The sequence below is a fragment of the Myxocyprinus asiaticus genome, chromosome 31 (assembly GCF_019703515.2).
Source record: "Myxocyprinus asiaticus isolate MX2 ecotype Aquarium Trade chromosome 31, UBuf_Myxa_2, whole genome shotgun sequence".
Taxonomy (NCBI): Eukaryota; Metazoa; Chordata; class Actinopteri; order Cypriniformes; family Catostomidae; genus Myxocyprinus; species Myxocyprinus asiaticus.
In genome coordinates, this window is record NC_059374.1 from 23,778,790 (window position 1) to 23,801,236 (window position 22,447).

The 22,447-nt window shown below is 41.3% G+C and overlaps 1 protein-coding gene across 2 annotated transcripts in view; it reads left to right on the top strand.

Moving 5' to 3' along the window:
- LOC127421978 (glutamate receptor ionotropic, kainate 4-like) overlaps positions 1-22,447 on the top strand; it is a 620,965-nt gene that overhangs the window by 121,240 nt on the left and 477,278 nt on the right. For both annotated transcript variants that reach the window (XM_051665249.1, XM_051665250.1), the window contains exon 2: positions 16,541-16,696. The gene's annotated coding sequence lies outside the window, so the exon portion shown is untranslated. The remainder of the gene's footprint in view (positions 1-16,540; positions 16,697-22,447) is intronic.

Sequence of the window (22,447 nt, forward strand, 5' to 3'; positions counted from 1 at the left end):
CTGAAATAAGTGAGAGACTGATGAACCTTCGGATCCCCCTAGCAAAGGCACGCTATGCTACTCTGCTAAGTGCATATGTGCCAACACTGCCAACAGACAATAGTGTGAAGGACGGCTTCTACCAGCTACTAGATGACACCCTTCACCGTATCCCCAGGAACGACAAGATTTTTTCTTCTGGGTGACTTCAAGGCTAGGGTGGGAAGAAACAGTGATATATGGAGTGGAGTAATGGGTAGGCATGGTGTTAGGCAGGTCAACGCGAATGGCCTGAGGCTGCTAATACTCTGTGCAGAGCATGACCTCACCATTACAAACACACTGTTTCAGCAGAAAACCAAATACAAAACATCTTGAATGCACCCACGATTCAAACACTGGCACCTGATTGATTACATTATAACAAGACGTGTTGACACAAGTGATGTCTTGTTGACCTGCCATGAGAGGTGCAGAATGCTGGACGGATCACCACCTGATCATGACCAAGCTCCATATCCAAGTGCACCCCCTACAGTGTCTCAGGAAATCTACTAAAAAGCTGCTGAACTGTGCTAAGTCAGCCCCAGCAAGGAACATGTACCGTCGTTCTGTAGGTATGTGGGCACCAGATGTTGTGGCCATTCTGTGCTCTGATAACACCATGGATCAGAAATGGACCTCCATAACCACAGTGCTACATAAAGCTGCAGTGGACTCTATAGGCTATAAAGCTAGAAAACATCAGTACTGGTTCGATGAGAACTCAGAGACCATCATGCCCTGCTGGAAACCATGCACAGAGCACACAGGGCTACTCTTAACTGCCCTGCATCCACCATCCTCTGGCAGTAGTGGCAAACAGCACAAAAAGGAATTACAAATAACCTTACGCACTCTACAATATATATGGTGGATGAACAAAGCTCAAGAAATTGTATCATATGCTCATAGAAAAGACTTCTACAACTCCATAAAAACCTTATACAGCCCTAGGAACTGCTCCATCACACCCCTAAAAGCAGCAGATGGTCTCTCAAACTTGAAAGACCAAAAACAGATCTTTGCAAAGAGGGCTGAACATTTTCAAGCCCTCCTCAACCAGCCCTCACCAACTGATCTTTCCATACTGGAAGAGCTGCCTAATCGGCTTCCCATTCAAGTCCTTGACCACCCACCAACCTTTCAAGAGGTGCTAGCAGCCATCAATTCCTCAGAAACAACAAGTCCCCTGGCAGTGACAGTGGCAGTGACTATCCCCTCAAACTAGGTAGCTACTTATGTACCAGGATTATCCAGCAATACACTCTCTGCAGGTCTGGGACCTGGAGAGTGTCCCTCATCAATGGAGGGATGCCAAAATTGTCATTCTCTACAAAAACAAGGGCGACATCTGCAGCAACAGTCGTGGCTGCTAGCTGTTGCAGACAAGGTCCTTGCAAAAGTCATGCTATGCAGGCTGGTGGAAAACCTAACAGAACATCTGCTGCCAGAGTCACATTGCAGCTTCAGGATGAACCGGAGTACTGTGGATATGATTTTCACAGTAAGACAGCTTCAAGAAAAGTGCCGCAAACAAAATCAGGACCTTATCATGGCATTTGTCGATCTCTCCAAAGCCTTCATGAATTGAGAGCTACTCTGGGACATCCTAATAAAATTTGGCTGCCCAAGAAAATTGTGAACATCCTGTCACAGTTCCATGATGGGATGGTGGCCCGTAGGACCATAGGGGGACAGGAATCGGGGCCCTTTAATGTACGCACCAGGGTAAGACAAGGGTGTGTGTTGGCGCCAGTACTCTTCAACATCTTCCTCCTATGTGTCACAAAACTTCTCCATTACAAGCTGGAAATCAGTAGAGGGATCACTCTAGACTTGAGGCTAGACAGAAACCTTTTTAATATCCGAATATCCTTTGCTCCAGGCAGCCACCAAAGTCACAGCAGTGCAGGTCCTTGAGCTGCAGTATGCTGATGACTGCGCAATTATGTCTAATGCCCCAGAAGACCTGCAAACCATCCTTGCTGCTGCTGTACAGGCCTGGGCTTGTCAGTTAATACCACCAAGACTGAGGTGAAATGCCAATGGAGGACCTGCTCACCACCCACTACACCTGTTTTCACCATAGAATATCGACCACTAACAATAGTTCTGTCTTTTAAATACCTGTGTAGCATCCTATAAGAGGGCTGCAACATCGATAATGAAATCCATAACCGGATAAAACAAGCCTCTGAAGCCTTTGGCAAACTCCATCAAAAAGGCCTTTGAAAACAAGCACCTCCACCTGCTCACCAAAGTTACTATCTATAAAGCTGTCTGCATCACCACTCACTTATACAGCTGTAAAGCCTGGGTCACATACAGTCCTAAGTTTGCTGGAGCGCTTCCATATAAGATGTCTGCAACAAATCCTGGGAATCACGTGGTGTGACCGTGCACCCCATTCCGAAGTGCTGGCTAGGACAAACTGCAGGAGCATGGAGGCCACTGTCACTGAACACCAACTGCGCTGGCTTGGGCATGTTATTAGGATGCCTCGAGTGTCTGCCATGGCAAGTCCTGTATGGACAACTTCATCGGGTTTGTCGTCCGCAGGGGATCAGAGGAAGCGGTACAAAGACTGAAAAGCTGAAAACATCACTAAGAAAATGTCAAATTGACCCCTCATGACTGGAAGAAGCTGCCACTAACTGTTCCATCTGGTGGCAGCTCTTCCACACAGTAATTGAGCTGCTGGAATCAGAGAGGAATATGAAGAAACAGCAAAAAAGACTAAGGAGACACACAGCTATGCCTGCCCCCACTAACCCAGACTTCACATGCCCAACATGCAGTAAAATTTGTGGGTCTAGGATTGGACTCTACAGCCATCAAAGAACACACCATTAATGAGCAGGAATGTCATCATCGGTTACGATCGACTACTATAAGCAGCAAGCAATTGTAAATGTGTGTTGGCAGAAAAGCCTTCATTGCCTGGTGAGAGTAAGATGTCAGTACTGTTTCTGACAACTGTGAATGAGGAAAAATCAATGTCAGCCAGGAGGCAAAAAACATCCAAAATGTTGAGACCAGGCAGAGGTGTTTGTCTGGCCCCCTCCATGTTCAGACCTGCTCACTGTCTGAATGAATACTTGTGTTTGGAACTCAATAGAGGTGGAGTGTCTCTGGGACTACAGATGTAGCAATTATTTTTGATTCTGTATTCATTAGTAATACTGGTGGGTATGGTAATTTTAAACATGCCAAGGCATTAATATAATGTATTTTAATTTTTATTCTACTACTGTGTCTTGGAAGGCTCTTAGTATTTATTTATTTATTTATTTTTTGCTTGCAAGCTTTTGTTTTTTTTTTTTTTTGCTTGATGTTTTTTATTTATTTATTTATTGGTTTGGTTTAGTTTTGTTTGCTCTGGTTTTGGTTTAGTACTTACCAGTAACTTTTGAATATTTTCTTAGTGGTTTTAGAAAGACTTGGAAAAAAAATTATAAATCCTTGAAGCTAACTAGGTTATGATTTAAAATATATGCATACATAACCAAATTAAAAGCTTGATGTGGTGAAAAAGTCGTTTTTCTCACATGATGTACGTTTAATATCATTAAATCTGTTTTTTAGAGATGCAGAACCTTAAGATCCTTCATACAGCTGGTCCAAAATGTGCATGTGCAAAGTGCATTCAGCAAATCACATTTAGACCAATAGAACGTAGATGTCAAATAAACAGCACTGAATTTGATCTCAATCAGAAATTGCTGATTTCACCCTGAGACAGTGCTAATGCGTTTTGCATGTTTGATAAGAAACAGGGAAATGTGATCGGTGAGATTAACTTTAATCTGCTCTAAATCCCCATCAAGTGGAACAACAGCATGAATTCCAATGTATTACTCCTCACAACAAGCCAGGAATCTTTTTCTCTCCATTACAGCTATTACCCTAATTGCATTTACACATGCGTTTATTTCTGAAGCCTAATGAACATATCTGTAAATTGAAAATGTTTGATTGGAACAATAAAGTGTTTTCTAGATAGAGAGATGAATGACATGTTCTTCACAGAAGATAATATAGCAACCCACCTCCTCCCCGTCTGGATTTTTCATGAATGTTTCTCTTCAATCACATCTCCAGATCAGCTGCCTGAGAGAATGAGAGTTGATTTAATCTGAAAACCTCAAAGATGTATTTCTTTAAAAGTGGCGATCAAACTTGTCAAAGTAAATGCATGAGGCTTTTCTTTATTTAACAAGACCACTTGGCTTTAAAAAGAGCCAGTTAAAAGGAATCTGTTTTATTTATAAAATAAAGTCCCTCCATGTACTTATCCTACTAAATGGAACATCAATATAAATATCTTGACTCTGTCAGTGTGGGTCCACTGAATAAGTTCTAAATTTCAGAGCACACTCCACACAGCAGTGTGGACATGAATTTTTCTCCGGTCTTGAATATATCATAGCATCATTACTTCTATAGTGTAGTATTATATGGTGCTGCTTTTCCATCTTTCCACACCACTGTCTTCTCCATCTTCTCTGCCAATGGCATAACATTTTATCTTTTGTGAGTGCCGGGAGAATCTGGAAGCTTCATTGGCTCTGATGTGTTCCACTGGTGGTTAGAGGTATAGAAAATGAAAGAGAGAGTGAAAGAAAGAGAGACTGATTCCCTTAGAGCTGAGCTGTAGCTTCAGTATTTGTCTGCCTGGTTGGCCCAGCACTGTTAGGACAAACTCTAGCTTGGGGTAAAAGGAGGACTTAAGACCTCCAAACCCCTCAAACTTTTTTATGTGAGAGAATTTTCATTTCATGTGTTCTCCAAAGCGTTTTAATAGAGCTAGACCTCTGATCATTTACAGTTACGTAAAGACCAATCAGAATGTTTTTATCAGAGAAATAACTTTGATAATGTACGTTTTGAGAGTGAACGTTAAATATGAAAGTACCTCAGAATATGATGGAGTTTAAATAAAATGGACAGACAGAAGGCTTTCGTTAACTCTAATGAGAGGTTGTGAATCCGCCCCATTAAATGGAAAGTTGTACTATAATTTATTGAGGTGTTGCACTAAAAGTATCATAGTATTCCTAAGATATTTTGGATTTGGTACCATGGCAGTACCATGTTTTTGAAAATGTGCTGTGGTAATACTATTGTTATCTTTGAAATACTGTACATTGGTGTTCCATGTAAATACCGGGGTATATGAATATGGTACTCATTCAGCAGTATGATATATATAATTATAAAACAGTATGTTTAATATGTATGATCTGAATTATGTAGTATTTTATATTTATAAGTATAATGGTACTGTATTTGATACTGTATCATTGCTGCTCCATGACACAGCCACAGTGATTTTTTGTAAAGAAGTGGTAAACAAATCAAGAGGCAAGAGGAACAAATGAGTTGCTGAAAATTAAAATACAGTAAAACCTCACATCTATCAAATCAAATCAAATCACTTTATTGTCACACAGCCATATACACAAGTGCAATGGTGTGTGAAATTCTTGGGTGCAGTTCCGATCAACATAGCAGTCGTGACAGTGATGAGACATACGCCAATCTACAATAAACATCAAATTAACACAACACAATTTAAACATCTGTTATACATAATTAAACTCGACTTAAAACATCAAATTAACACAGCACAATTTAAACATCTGTTATACATAATTAAACTCGACTTAAAACATCAAATTAACACAGCACAATTTAAACATCTGTTATACATAATTACACAACTTAAAACATCAAATTAACACAACACAATTTAAACATCTGTTATACACAATTACACTCAACAATATACAATAATAACATACATTGCACAGTATACAATATGCTGTTTTTTTTTTTTGTTTTTTTACTATATAGATACTATATAGATACACATTATTCAATAAAAATTAAAATATATATGAAAAAAGTATATATATAGAATGTACAGTATTGTACTGTATTGACATTCAGGCTGTCGGTTGATAGTCAGTTGTTAAGAGAGACATAATATAATGACAGTAATATAATTTATGACAGTCCGGTGTGAGATAAAAGAGTAATAAAGTGCAGGGATGATGTATTTTGATCGTGGGAGATCAAGAGTTCAGAAGTCTGATTGCTTGGGGGAAGAAGCTATCATGGAGTCGGCTGGTGCGTGTCCTGATGCTGCGATACCGCCTACCTGATGGTAGCAGTGAGAACAGCCCATGGCTCGGGTGGCTGGAGTCTCTGATGATCCTCCGAGCTTTTTTCCCACACCGCCTTGTATATATTTCCTGGAGGGAGGGAAGCTCACCTCCGATGATGTGTTTGGCAGTTCGCACCACCCTTTGCAGTGCTTTGCGGTTGTGGGCAGTGCTATTGCCGTACCAGGCGGAGATGCAGCCAGTCAGGATGCTCTCCACAGTGCAGGTGTAGAACCGTGTGAGGATGTGGCGGTTCATTCCAAACTTCCTCAGCCGTCTCAGGAAGAAAAGGCGCTGATGAGCCTTCTTCACAACGACTTCAGTGTGGACGGACCATGTGAGTTCCTCAGTGATGTGGACACCCAGGAACTTGAAGCTGCTGACTCTCTCCACTGGTGCCCCATTGATGGTGATGGGACTGTGTTCTCTGTCTTTTCTTCTGAAGTCCACCACAAGCTCCTTTGTCTTACTGACGCTGAGGGAGAGGTTGTGCTCCTGACACCAGTGTGTCAGAGTGTGCACCTCCTCTCTGTAGGCTGTTTCATCATTGTCAGTGATCAGACCTACCACCGTTGTGTCATCAGCAAACTTAATGATGGCATTGGAGTTATGTGTTGCCACACAGTCATGTGTGTACAGGGAATACAGTAGTGGGCTGAGAACACAGCCCTGCGGGGCTCCAGTGTTGAGGGTCAGTGATGAGGAGATGTTGCTGCCTATTCTAACCACCTGGCGTCTGCTTGACAGGAAGTCCAGGATCCAGCTGCACAGCGAGCTGTTTAAGCCCAGAGCCCGGAGTTTCTCATCTAGCTTGGAGGGCACTATGGTGTTGAATGCTGAGCTGTAGTCTACAAACAGCATTCTCACATAAGTGTTCTTTTTTTCCAGGTGGGAGAGAGCAGTGTGTAGTGTAGATGCAATGGCATCATCAGTGGAGCGGTTGTTACGGTAAGCAAACTGCAGCGGGTCAAGATTGAGTGGTAATACAGAGCAGATGTAATCTCTGATTAGTCTCTCAAAACATTTGCTGATGATGGGGGTCAGAGCAACAGGACGCCAGTCATTTAAACAAGTTATTTTCGATTGTTTTGGAACAGGCACAATGGTGGATGTTTTAAAGCATGTGGGGACTACAGACAAAGAGAGGGAGAGGTTGAAAATGTCCGTAAAAACACCAGCCAGCTGGTTCGCGCACGCTCTGATGACGCGGCCCGGAATGCCGTCTGGACCCGCGGCTTTGCGGATATTCACCCGTCGGAATGATCGGGTTACATCCGCTACAGAGACGGAGAGTGAACTAACCTCTGTAGCTTCGGCCGTGAGAGCTCTCTCCGCGAGGGCGGTGTTATTTCCCTCGAAACGAGCATAAAAAGTATTTAGCTCATCTGGGAGAGAGGCAGCGGTGTTCATGGCGGAGTTTTTATTCCCTTTAAAGTCCGTGATGATGTTAATTCCCTGCCACATGCTTCTAGAGTTGGTGGTGTTAAACTGTCCTTCAATCTTACTCCTGTACTGGCGTTTTGCTGTTTTGATAGTTTTTCGGAGGGCATAACTGGCTTGTTTATGCTCCTCCGCGTTCCCGGAATTAAAAGCGGAGGTCCGCACATTAAGTGCTGCGCGAACATCGCTGTTGATCCACGGCTTCTGATTCGGATAGATTCGCACAGTTCTGGTCGGAATCACTTCCTCTACACACGTTCTGATGAAGCACATTACGCTATCAGCGTAAAGCTCGATGTCGTCATCAGAGGCGGACCGGAACATCTCCCAGTCCGTGCGATCAAAACAGTCTTGTAGCGTAGAGTCTGATTGGTCCGACCAGCACTGGATCGTTCTGAGGGTGGGTGCTTCCTGTTTCAGTTTCTGCCTGTAAGCGGGCAGAAGCAGAATGGAAGAGTGGTCCGATTTTCCAAATGGTGGGCGGGGGAGGGATTTGTAGCCATCCCGGAACGGAGAGTAGCAATGGTCCAAAACCCGGTCCCCTCGTGTGTTGAAACTAATGTGCTGGTGATATTTTGGTGCGACTGATTTTAAACTGGCTTTATTAAAGTCCCCGGTCACAATGAACGCGGCCTCAGGGTGCGCGGTTTCCTGCTCACTTATACTCCCATACAGTTCCTTGAGTGCCTGGTCTGTGTCGGCTTGTGGGGGAATGTACACAGCAGTGATAATGACCGCTGTGAATTCCCTCGGTAGCCAGAATGGTCGACACAGAAGCATAAGAAATTCCAGATCAGGAGAACAGAAAGACTTGATAGAATGTATGTTCCTCTGATCGCACCAGGATTTGTTGATCATAAAACATACACCACCTCCTCTAGTTTTACCTGAGAGGTCTTTCGCTCTGTCCGCTCGGAGCATGGAAAACCCCGCGGGTTCAATGGCTGAGTCTGGAATCTCCGCAGACATCCAAGTTTCCGTAAGGCAGATAACGCAGCAGTCCCTCGTCTCTCGTTGGAAAGAGATACGCGCTTTCAGCTCGCAGAGCTTGTTATCCAGAGACTGAACATTTGCCAGTAGAATAGTGGGTAGCGGGGGTCGATTTGCGCGGCGTCTTACTCTGATGAGAACGCCGGCTCTGTTTCCCCTTTTCCTCCTGCGTTTCCGCGGCCGTGCTGCCCAGACAAAGGGCTCCGCTTGCGTGTTTGTAAACAGCGGGTCGGCATTGAGGAATGTGAAGTCCGGTTTACGGTGTGAGATCGCTGAGCCAATGTCCAAAAGTGTTTGTCTGTCGTAGACAATAAGGCAGGCAACATCCAAGACAAGAAACATAAGAATTGTAAACAAAACAAACAAACCATTGCTAAGTTGTGTCGGAGCTCGCAACGCAGCAGCCATACTCGGCGCCATCTTGAGTCCAAAGTAATCTAAGTAATATCCCTGAAATACTTGATGGCTGTCAAATTATTTTGACTTCAAAAATTGGTGTAAAGATGCACAATCTTTCTATTGGTGTGGTGCAGCATACTGGCAAAGTGCTTTTCAAGGCAAGTCAGTCCACTTGGTAGCCATATTGGGAACGCTCCTAGGCAGCTATTTGTTTATGGATACAAGCGGCATGAATGTACAGCTCTTGATTGGAGAAACACCAAAATCACCTAAATGGTTGGTCAAGATTACAATCAAATAACAAAGTTTAAATCTGCAGTAAAATCTGACAACAATGGTATCATAAAATATGATTTTTATATCAGATCACACACACAAACCCCCCCGGTTTTCCTAACTGCTCCAGCTAATGTGCATGCACATTATGGCGTTGATTGACAGGAGATGTCTGTATTTTAAAGGTGATTGGCTCTTTTACCTGTAAGGCAGAACTTCCGTTTCTACATCCGCCAAATTTGGTGTTCCAATTTCTCCCATTAATTTTAATACAAGTGCGCCGTCTCAGGGCTAAATAGTCTCTTATACTGCTTATACACCACCAAGATGCCACTGTTGGGCCCTTGAGCAAGGCCCTTGACCCTAACTGCTCCAGGGGCGCCGTATCATGGCTGACCCTGCACTCTGACCCCAGCTTAGCTGGGATATGTGAAAAAAAGAATTTCACTGTATATGTGCAAAAACGTATAATGTGTGATAAATAAATATAATTAAAAAAAAAATTTAAATTAATTACTGGTTAACAATCTGGGCTGGTAACCGAAAGGTTAACAAAAGAGCATATAGCACTTAAAGGAACATTCCGGGTTCAATACAAGTTAAGCTCAATCAACAGCATTTGTGGCATAATATTGATTACCGTAAAAATTAATTTTGACTTGAAAAAATCTGGGTTACAGTGAGACACTTACAGTACAATGGAAGTGAATGGAGCCAATCCGTAAACGTTAAAATACTCACTATTTCTAAAGTATAGCCACAATGCATAAACAATATGCATGTTAACATGATTTTAGTGTGATAAAATTGCTTACTAACATTTTCTGTGTAAAATAATAGGCAATCTTACAACTTCATTGCCATGACGATGTCAACAAACTCTAAACTGACGATTTAAAAAACTTTACAGCTCAAATAATACATAAGTTTTAACAAAGAAAATAAAGTAAGTGCTTTTATAAAATTATAAGCTTCACATTTCTGGCTTTAAACCCTCCAAAAATTGGCCCAGTTCATTTCCATTGTAAGTGCCTCACTTTAACTTTTTTTAAAAACAAAAATGTTTTGTCCACTGTAAATGCACTGTAAGTTGCTTTGGATAAAAATGTGTTACATGACTGCTTGCTTACAATACTGGCCATTAGCTATTCATAGTTTAAATGTGGGTTTAAAGGGCTGTTACACTTAGATATTCTGATAAAGCAGGGATGTTAAATAGAGTATGCTTATGTAAGTCTGGCTTTACAGTTCCAAACTTTTTTCTTTGTTGATATAATAGTTGCTTATTTTCAGTCACAGGTGGGAGCTGTAAGGGCTCCTCATCCTCAGGTGATTTTAATGCTAGCATTAAATGATTGGGTCATCACAACGAAGACTTTTAATCCTAATCTGAGAAAGGGGCAACATTAAAATGCAGCAAGGTTACATTAATTTACTTTCTCATTTAGCGTAGATTATCTTGCAATACTGTGCCGAGAATGTTTCGAATTTTAATGGCTGCCATAGTCAAGTCAAGCCATTTTTATTTGTATAGCACCTTTCACAACACACATTGTTTCAAAGCAGCTTTACAGAAGATCATGTATTAACAGAAAATGAAACTGTAATATCTTTAATGTATAGTTATCCATAGTTACTCTGTTTGTGATTACATGTAACAAATCCATTTAGCTCCACTTGGTAAGGTGAGACTTTGAAGTGTGCTTTGTTTTTCAAGTGAGTCAGATTTTAGGCCCCTCAAACCACATAGTTGAATGACAGAAGGATAAAATATGCACAAAAATATTAGAGCTAGAAAATGTCATGCTGATGCAGTCGAGAGGCAAAATAGATAATGCAAGGGAAATCTGATAGCAAAAGCTGCATAGAACTAGTAAGAAAATAAAACAAAATATTAAATTAGACTTTTATTCAGCTCTGCTTCTGTCAGATTCTCTCTAGATGCTAAATTTAAACTACTTTTCCACAAACATTGATGGTTGAAGGTCATCTTGAGCATTTGTGATTATCTAACAATTCAGTATAATTGATATATTTAATAGAATTGTGCAGTATTTGTATTTCTTGATTGCAATGTCTTAAGGCCAGATCATTTTTAGAGCATTATTCCTATTTGCTTGTGCCTGGTTTATAACATCAGACGTCACAGCCAATGTCACAGCCAGCAATATCTGTTAGAAGAATTAAAAATGTGCTTAAATGAACCATGTATAATTAGGTTGTGGCTAGTGTCATTGCTGTTGGCCATTTATTCCATCTTGGCCTAATGTATGCCGAGAGCCGAAGAGCCAAAATTATGGACCGAGGTGTTCCTCATTAGTGCCCTTACGAAAATCGAGAGTTCGTGGCAAATTTGCCGCAAACTTGCCACAAATTTGCCACTGATAATTTTCACATGCAAATGAGCTTTGCGGCAAACTTGCGGCAAATTGTCCATTGTTGCCAAAGGTTTGCCGGAGATTCACTGCTACCAGCGAAGAGCTGCAAACTTCTGGCAAACATTTGCGGCAAATCAAAAGCTCATTTCCATTTGAAAATAATGAGCGGCAAATATTTTTTTGTAAGGGTGCAGATTTCAGACTCCATTTACACCTGATATTAACAACCGTTTTGGGCAATCAAAAGTGGATAGCACTAAATATAGGTATAAACTGGGTCCAAAATGTTTTGTGATCCGATCACAAACCACATTCTAAGGCTCCGTCTGCATTTATCCAGATACATTTGAAAACGGCGTTTCCGTTTTGAAAACTCTGAAATGTATGAAAACTCTTAAATCCCCTTACTGAGTATGCGAAAAAGCTGAGTTTCATGTATGGTCTGAACAGGGTTGGGAATGTTACTTTTGAAATGTATTCCACTACAGATTACAGAATACATGCTGTAAAATGTAATTTGTAATGTATTCTGTTTGATTACTCAAGGTCAGTAACGTGTTCTAAATACTTTGGGTTACTTCTTAAGCACTGATATATTCCTTCACTTGTTTTGACTATAAAAACTCTGCCAGTAAGACAAAATACACGTTAAAAATACATTCTCAAACTGATCTTGTTTTAAGGATTTTTAGATATTTTACAGGAAAACAATACAAAAATTATTATCAAGAATACGATTTTTGCCCTAATATCAAAGGTCTTACTAGAAAAAAGAAATTATGATCCAACGTGAATTTTCTTGATAAAGAAACATGATCGTGCCTGGTGATTTCTTGTGCTCCAAACTTACTTCTAACTTATTATCTGTCTGCTCATATGAATGTAACACTTCATAAGAAAGTGTTTCACCGCTGTTCAAATGCACTTTGGATCGCATCATTTATATGTATACATTTTTCCATCTGAAAGGACTAAATATTAAATGAAACAAATGACAATAAAATGCAAGTAATCTCTTCAGTAATCAAAATACTTTTTGAATGTAACTGTAAATAAATTGTAACTGTAGTGGAATACAGTTACTTATGTTTTGTATTTTAAATACGCAATCCCATTACATGTATTTCGTTACTCTCCAACCCTGGGTCTGAATTGCAATTGTCCTCGTGTTCTGTCGCCGGACAGAAATTCAGAGTAAACTTCCCGTTCTCAAAATGTTACAAAGTAACATTTATCTTTAACAATGCTAACGTCTCGGTTACATGAAGCATAACCCTAGTTCCCTGAGTTGGAACGAGACACTGCGTAGTCGCATTGGGACACGCCCTGAGTGTCACGTGGTCTGAAGCCCTTATACATTCACGGCAATTTATTGGCTGATGGCGCTTAAGCGACGCCCCTAGGGAGCTACGTCATGGGCTCCATAAAGGTGTTCGCATCGCGCCATCAAGTCAGATATTCTGCATGAAGGCACAAGCCTATGCAACTGCTAGTGAGTATGGCCAGCTTACGCAGTGTCTCATTCCCACTCAGGGAACCAGGTTTATGCTTCACGTAACCGAGACTTTCCCCTTTGTAGGAACTCGAGCTGCGTAGTCGCATTGGGAACGATATACATCGACGCCATGCGAAAAGTAGCTGCCAACTGTCTCTGCCATTGTGGCAAGCATATAGCTGCGCACAAGCGAGCTAAAGCGTCTGAATAAAACAGAGGGAATTATGAGTTTATTCCTGTTCCAACAGAGAGAAACTGGGAAGCAGGAGTCAAACCCTCGTCCAGATTATAAAATCTAACAAATGTGTGCACCATACAAATGTCCTCTAAGGACATACCTCTAGCCAAAGCCTATGAGGATGCCATGCTCCTTGTAGAATGAGCTCGAATACCCGAAGGTGAAGGTAAACCGTGCGCTTCGTAAGCACTTGTAAATGCATCAACTAGCCAATGAGACAGTCTTTGCTTGGACACCGAAACACCGCTGTTGCGTCCACCAAAGCACACAAACAACTGCTCTGACTTACGCCACTGGCTAGTACGGGCAACATAAACTCGCAGTGCCCAAACTGGGTAAAGCATATGCAATCTTTCATGCTCCTCTGACTCAAATGGGGTAGGAAAGAATGCCTGAAAATTAACAGTCTGCATGCAAAATTATGTAGAAACGACCTAGGGCAAATAGCCCAAACGAGGTCTTAACACCACCCTTGAACACCCTGGCACAAAATCCATACATAAGGGATTAACCAACAGGGCATTCAAATCACTAACCCTTTTAAACTATGACAATGCCACCAGCAGGGCCATTTTAAGATTCAGAAACTTATCAGCAATTGTTGCCTCTACTACTGAGGCTGATTGAAGGGAATTTGATAATGTTTTTGCCATTATTGTACTTGGGCATAAAAGATGAGTGCCCTGAGATTCCTTTGCAGCAGGGACGCTGACAGGATAAACCTTTTCCATGGTATTTTGAATGGGGAATAATGTACGAACGTTGGGGGAAATATTATTTGGGAAAACTGGCTCACTACAACGGCCCCAGCATTCTTTATTGGGGGACAACGAGTGATGCTTATGTTCACTGTGTGTCTTGTGTACACTTGTGTTTGATGAACATTGAATTCTGTAATGACTTGAGACCCTTGGTCATGGAAACAGAGGCTAAATTAAATTAATGTTCACTACCCAGCGCAAGCTGCGGGGGGAAACTGAACTATATTCTGGCTGTCGGGTGTTTGAAGCATGAACAACGGCGAACTCAACCTGATACTGTTCGAAGGGCAAACAGGAATGACACGGATACGTTTGTACAGTCCGGTTTCGTTCACCGAATGGGGGCTCACCCACGCGACAGTGTGCTGTTTCACAGCGTGGAATTTTTCCACCACCGACTGGACTGCATCACCGAACAGTCCGGATTGTGACACAGGGGCGTTCATTAGAAAGACCTTGTCCTTGTCACAAATATCTGTGAGCGTAAGCCTCAGATGGCGTTTAGCCACCACGAGGCCCGCCATATTCCGACCAACAGCACAAGCAATATGTTTGGTGGCCCTTAGCGCCAAATCAGAAGCTTGGTGCAGTTCTTTGATGGCTACCTCATCTAAATCCTGCATAAAATGGGCCTGGTAGGCTTGCAAAACTGCCAGCGTGTGCAAAGCCTAAACCACCTGGCCCGAAGCCTGGTAGGCCTTGCTCAACAAGGACGATGTAACTTTGCATGGCTTCGAGGGTAGAGTAGGCCTCAATTTCCATGTGGTCGCCAAAGAAGGAGAGAGATTGGTAGCCAGTGTTTCTTCTATCACCGGGATCGAAGTATATCTGTGGTCGGAAAACATTTTTGAAAAGCAAATTTTTTCGCTGTCATTGTCAGTGCGAATGGAATGCCATAACGTAGAGAAAAAGATGCATTTTCAAACAAAAACGTTTTGGTGGATGTGTCCTAAGGTAGTTAAAAACACATGTGAACACATTAGATTTTAAGTGAAAACTCTAGTCCGTCCTGATGCATCCTGGACATCAGTACTTACCGAACATGCATGTGATTACATGCGACTTTAAATGAGAATAACCGTCTGATCCAAACATTTGGAAAACCTCATATATCCTGTATACATTCTTCCTAGTTCATCTTCAGTATGCCTTATGCAGTGATATAGATAATTAGTTTTAGATGAAATGAAAAAATCTCAGTGAGTAAATGTAGATAATGTGAAGCATGCACATTGTACAGTAAGCTCATTTAATTCAGGTACTCGGCAATATGAGCATTCTGCTTGAACCATTGTTTGTGGCAAGATTAAAATATCTTGTAAGACTACAAAAAGGTTCCATTCGTTAACATTAGTTAATGCATTAGGTATCATAAAAAATCAATTAACAATATAATTTTACATAATTTATTATTCTTTGTTAATGTTAGTTAATAAAAATTGTTCATTGTTAGTTCATGTTAGTTCATAGTGCATTAACTAATGTTTAAAAATAAAAAATGTATTTAAAAAATGTATCACTGTCTGTTGAAAATAACAAGATTAATAAATGCTTATTGTTCATTGTTAGTTCATGTTAACTAATGTTAACAAATGGAACCTTATTGTAAAGTGTTACCAAATAGTTCTTTAAAAATTTTCTGTGCTTTATATACCTGCAGTGATACACCGAGTGCAAAAAAAAAAAAAAAAAAAAAAAAAAAAAAAAAAATTATCTAAACACAAGATATTAGCTCAAAACTTGTTTTCAGAAAATGTATCTTGAAGTTTATTTTTCTTTCCCCATTGGCATTTTTCATACCCAATTTTTCTTGTTTTAAGCATAAATCTAAAAATTATTTGTCAAACAAAAGTACAGTATTTGCCAATGGTGTAAAAAAAGAAAAAAGAAATCAATCAAAAACTTCTAAACTTGAACTTCTGATCTAAAACTTAATTTAAGGACATATTCTCTGTGAACAAGCCTTATTATCCTACACAATTTTGCTTCAAGTAAATGTATCTTGTTTTAAGGATATTTTAGATATTGTAACTGAAAAAATAAAACAAAAATACAGATTTTTTTGCAGTGTAGGTATAAACAGTGTTGTGTTTCAGCTGACCACTTGTGATCCGATCACCCGAGACTGAGGGTGCTTTCACACTAGCACTTTTGATGTGCACCCGGGTTCAAATGACATCAAAGTTCAGTTTGTTTGGATGATGTTAATGCTGTTTTCCACGAACCGCACCCAAATCCGCTTGAACAGGTGGTCTGGGGTACGGTTCGTGTGAACTCTGGTACAGTTCACTGCTGATATGAAGGCAATCATACCAAAACACGGAAGTGAACCGCTTGTGATGATGTTATGCCTGACTCTCTGTATCTTTCAACAGGTCTGTTCCCTGGCATTTCATACGGAGGGTTTAGTTGAAGAGTGGACAGGACTCTGTGATGTGGAGTGCTGTTCCAGAGCTAAGTGCCCACTACTAGACTCACATCCTTCTGAAAACTCAAGATGGATTAGAGCTTCACGCCTCCGGAGATCAAAGGTACGAGATGTAAAGTAATGAGCTTCCACTCTGTCCCCTCCAATCAGAGTGCCCAAGACCCGGTGTAGTTAGGGGGCCGTATTGATGTTTGTCAAGTCATGGATGGCTATTACCGTCCATCGAATATTTATGAATGTGGCAAAGAGTGCACGAGTGGGGTTTGATATGGTTAATTAAAACGCAGACATTTTCAAGGCTTGGAAAACAATGATGGACTTATCTGCTATAGCCCTTTGCTTTTTGTTTGGAATCCTGCCATGTTAGGCATACAGGGCTATAAGAGCTGGCCAGAATTTTTGTGATTATACTGTAGCACAGATTTATTGCTTGAGGGGCAAGAGAGAAAAGAAGTGAGAATGCTAGACAGAGACAGAGAGAGAGAGAGACAGAGAGAGAGAGAGACTGAGAGAGAGAGAGAGAGAGGAGAACAATGGTGCCTTGAGTCACAAAGTTCTTCCATAATCATGGCAGCCAGATTTTGACATAATTTAGCTGTCAGCAAGTTGATTTGTGTCCTCTATTTTTCAATTATGTTTCAGAGAAGTACATAATATGTACTTAATTTCTTATTAAAATGCAGTCCCATCAAGAGATAAATCAAAACTTCTCTTTCAAATTCTATATTCTTTTCAGTGGTTTGAAAATTCGGTAAGGAAATTGTTGATGGTGCAAAGTGGAAAGTATGTTATTGGACAAGTCAGTGATTTATTGGAAAATGTAAGCTCACAGAGAGAATACGAAAGAAGGGCCAGGTTCATTCGGCAGCCTTTTGTACAGGAACGAGTGAAGAAACTTCAGAGAGCTTCCACTGACATTCTGAAAACCGCGGTCAAGATATGATGCAGGGTTTCACCACTGCCTGGAATAGTTTCTTATATCTAACACGCTCTGATCTTTGTGTAAATGTCATTATTGAATATAACTTTTGAAAATGCATCGTTAGATGGTAATGGCAACACCTCATAAAGCAGAACCGAGGAGCATAATTGGCTTCTCACTTGAGAAGCTGGTCAGCCTTTGCAAAATTGGAAAATAATTGCTGCCTTGTGGCTTGTAATGCAACTAACTGTTGTAAATTTTTTTAACTGACACAGAGGTCAAGTAATAAACTGGGTATATTTTATCAATAGTTACAACTTCAAAACGAAATGTGAAAAATTTGCAGACAAATCAGGTGTTCCGTTTTGATAATTTATAAAAAATGTTGCACTGTACATATTATTGCAATCAGTAAAAACATCAAACTGAGTGTGTCATATGTTGTTGGAAAGCTCTCAAAGAGTAGAATACAACCATCCTATTTGTTTTACCCAGAGACAAAATATATCGAGTAATAGCTAAGTATTTGACTTTGACAGTTATGCTGGTGTTGCTTATATGCTGGGTTTTCACTTGTAACTTAACAAAACATACAAAGAACACAAAATATCACATACCATTACTTTGAGCAGGTAATTATCTTTCAAACCAACCCACACACAAGGTAATCGGATGAACAGATAATTAGATAATCCACACAAAGCACAGTGTTACATATGGCCACCAGGAGATGGCGTCATGTAAATGACACAGACTCAGCGATGCAGACTCATTGAGTCAAAAGGCACTCATTCTATGAAATCTCATTGTAACAGGGTTTAAAATGGGCAAGGAGGAGGCAGGAACTGGCTGAACAGTCAAAGTAATATTTAATGAAACAAAAAGACACAAACATAAACAGACACACCAGGTGCGTATGGCTCTCTCTCTCCCGAACTGCCGTATCCGGCTCGGCTTTATCCCTCTCCTTGGCTGATTAGCCCGCCCTCCTCCTCGTCACACTCCTCCCTCCTTTGCCTCACCCTCAGCATGATGTACAACCCCCCCCCATTTCCCTTCTGGCCGTGCCTGCCGGCAGGCTTTCCCCGACTTTCGAGCCCTGGGAGGGACACAAGGGGAGGGAAAAGAGGAGAGGGAATGGGAAAGGCGGAGTGACAGTGAGAGAGAGAGAGGAGAGAGAGAAAAAAAATTGCTCGCCGGTTCCCAGACACACCGTCGCTGGTCCTTGACCACTCCTCCACCTTCTGGCGGACAACAGCTGCTCCTTCCTGGGTGGACAGCAGCGAGTTCTCTGACCACTGGTGGATGGAACGCCCCTCCGCGTTCTGGCGGCCGGTAGCAAGCCTCTCCACTCCTTGCATCGGCTCCACCACTCCAGGCAGCCAGCAGTGAGCCCCTCCTCCCCTCACGGACAGCGGCCATTCCTCCGAACCCTCCGCATTCTGGTGGCCGGGTGCGAGCCACTTTGCCCCTGGCAGCGGCTACACCGCTCCAGGCGGCTGCAGCGAGCCCCCCCCCTCCCCTCGCGGATGGCAGCCGTTCCTCCGCATCCAGGCAGCCGGCAGCGACGATTCCGTCCCCCGGCGGACAGCCGCGGCTGCTCCTTTCGGCGGACGGCAGTGGCGAGGACTCCACGACAGTGTATCCCTCCTCCTTCCTGGGTTTAGGCACCAATGTAACAGGGTTTAAAATGGGCAAAGAGGAGGCGGGAACCGGCTGAAGAGTCAAAGTAATATTTAATGAAATATAAAGACACAAACATAAACACACACGGCAGCTGCGTGTGGCTCTCTCTCTCCCGAACTGCTGCATCCGGCTCGGCTTTATCTCTTTCCTTGGCTGATTAGCCCGATTGGGGGCTGGCCTTGCGCATTCATTGCCCAGCCCCACCCTCCTCCTCATCACACTCATTACTAAAATCATGTCTCCATGCTATGCAAACTTTTAGTCATTGTTGTGTTTGCATGTGTAATGTTCTTATGTACAGTTATTATGTTTTATGTGTTTGGCGAGGCTTTTGGACACATGGAAACATTTTTGGACACTACGATAAATTATTTTTTGTAATGCTATAACTTTTGATTGCTTTGTCGTATCAACACAATGTTTTTCTCAGATACAGTTGATATGATTGGGAACAAAACAAAAGCAGTTTTTCAGAGCCACCTTATTTACACCCAGATATATATATAATGTTAAATAAAATTAAAATAAGGAAAAAAGTAAAAAACAATCTAAATTGTTTTGTGATTTTTCAGCAGTTTCAGGCTGAGAGTCTCAGAATGTATCATAATCTATATCATTATAAAATTGGAAAAGAGGGGGGCCTGGGTAGTTCAGTGAGTATTTACGCTGACTACCACCCCTGGAGTCATGAGTTTGAATCCAGGGCGTGCTGAGTGACTGCAGCCAGATCTCCAAAGCTACCAAATTGGCCTGGTTGCTAGGGAGGGTAGAGTCACATTGAGTAACCTCCTCGTGGTCGCTATAATGTGGTTCTCGCTCTCGGTGGGGCACGTGGTGAGTTGAAGCCTCCACACTATGTCTCCGCGGTAACGCGCTCAACAAGCCATGTGATAAGATGCGTGGATTGACGGTCTCAGATGCGGAGGCATCTAGGATTCATCCTCCGCCATCCAAATTGAGGCGAGTCACTACACCACCATGAGGACATAGAGCGCATTGGGATTGGGCATTCCAAATTGGGGAGAAAAGGGGAGAAAAAAAAACCATTTGTTTTCTTTACAATGATACCAAACACTGGACCCTCCTTTTTTTTTTTCTTTAATTTTGGGTATCCCATTGAAACAGGAAATCTTCAAAAACACCTTCAGAGCTTAAAGGGGTAATCCAACCTAAGCTTGGTTTGCTGGTCTTAGCTGGTCTAGCAAACCATCTTCCTAGTTTAATCAGTTTTTACAGTAGGGAACATCGTTGCTATACAACATAGCAACTTGGCTCATTAAAGGGATTGTTCACCCAAAAATGTATATTCTCTCATCATTTACTCACCCTCTTGCATGTGTATGACTTTCTTTATTCTGTAGAAAACAATCAAAGATTTTTGGAAGAATATCTCAGCTTTGTAGATCCATACAATGAAAGTGAATGGTGACCAAAACTTTGATGCTCCAAAAAACACAAAAGGCAGCATAAAAGTAATCCATAAGACTCCAGTGATTTAATCCATGTCTTCAGAAGCGATCTTATTGATTTTTAGTGAAAAAAGACCAAAATGTAACTCCTTTTTCACTGTATATCTTGCCATTGCAATCCCTAGGCATAATCATGATTTCAAGCTCGATTACATTTCCTAATGCTTGTTGCATGCTCAGAGCGCTAGATAGCGCTAGGAAGTGTAATCAAGTAAGGAGATAACCAAGAAGATTTCTGTCAAGATTTATAGTGAAAAAGGAGTTATATTTTTGTCTGTTCTCACCCAAAAACTGAATGGATCGCTTCAGAAGACATGGACTGAACCAATGGAGTCTTATGGATTATTTTATGCTGCCTTTATGTGTTTTTTTTGGAGCTTCTAAGTTTTGGTCACTATTCACTTGCATTGTATGAACCTACAGAGCTGAAATATTCTTCTAAAAATCTTTTCTTGTGTACTGCAGAAGAAAGAAAGTCACACATCTGGGGATGGCATGAGGATAAGTAAATGATGAGAGAATTTTCATTTTTGGGTGTACTAGTCCTTAAAAGGAATATTTGAGGTTTAATTCAAGTTAAGCTCAATCGAAAGCATTTGTGGCATAAAGTTTACATAAAAAAAAAAAAAAAGAAAAGAAAAGAAAAATTCGACAGTACAGTGAGTATCTTACAATGGAAGTGAATAGGGCCAATCTTTGGAGGGTTTAAAGACAAAAATATTAAGCTTCTAATTTTATAAAAGCACTTAAATTAATTCTAAGCTGTAAAGTTGTTTAAATTGTCGTTTTTACTGTCATTTTAGGGTTTACGGCGTTACTTCATCATGGCAACTAAGTTGTAAAATTGGATATAATTTTACACAGAAAAGGTTAGTAAATTATTTTATAAATGATTTGTAATCAACATGGTAATCAATATTATGCCACAAATGCGGTAGACTGAGCTGAATTTGTATTGAACCCAAAATATTCCTTTAATATAGAATGTGCGGCCAGAGCCAGGACAGCACTGTGAATTTACCAACGGCCTTCATCCATTTCCGAGCAGTCGTGTTTTCATGCTGATCTCCTTCTCAGTGGCTCCTCCACACTTGGCCGATCCTGTTTCACAGTTTTCATGCAACTCCTGCACTGATGGAGTAAACACAGGTCTGTGTGTGTGTGCATGACAGTGGCGTTTTCTCCGAGGAGACAAGGTAGGCAGTGCCTCTTCAAAAATTGGTGTGAGGAAAATTATCCACTGTACATAAATAAAATATGACAAAATGTGAGCACAAATAATATTTATAGCAGTTATATTTCTAAAGTTACAAACAGTGACACCAGCGGACAAAGTTTCAGAGAGAGACAGCGTCACTCACGCCTCTGTTCAGCTCATTGTGATCTCATTGAACTCCAGTGTTGTGAATGTGAGGGGGGTTGGGCGGGGGGGGTCACTGTAAAATACAGGCGAGAAGTCGTGTGGGGAGACATTGCCTCAACTTTACACTGATTCGTTCAATACGCTGTCAATCAATCAATGTGTTCATGCCCGCCTTCTCATTCTCTCGCACTCGCAGCAGGTCTCCGTAGATCGCTATGAATGGGACGAGCTAATGGAAGAGGATGGAATATTTACAGAGTAAACAACTAACTGACTCGGACAACTCCACTTTTGTTCACGTCCAAATCCAAATGAACTTGAAATTACTTAAAACATGTAATGGTGTGTCAGTGAGCCGGTTTTTAATTAGCACTCACTCTTAAAGGTAAAGCTCCAAGCCATCATGCCATCATT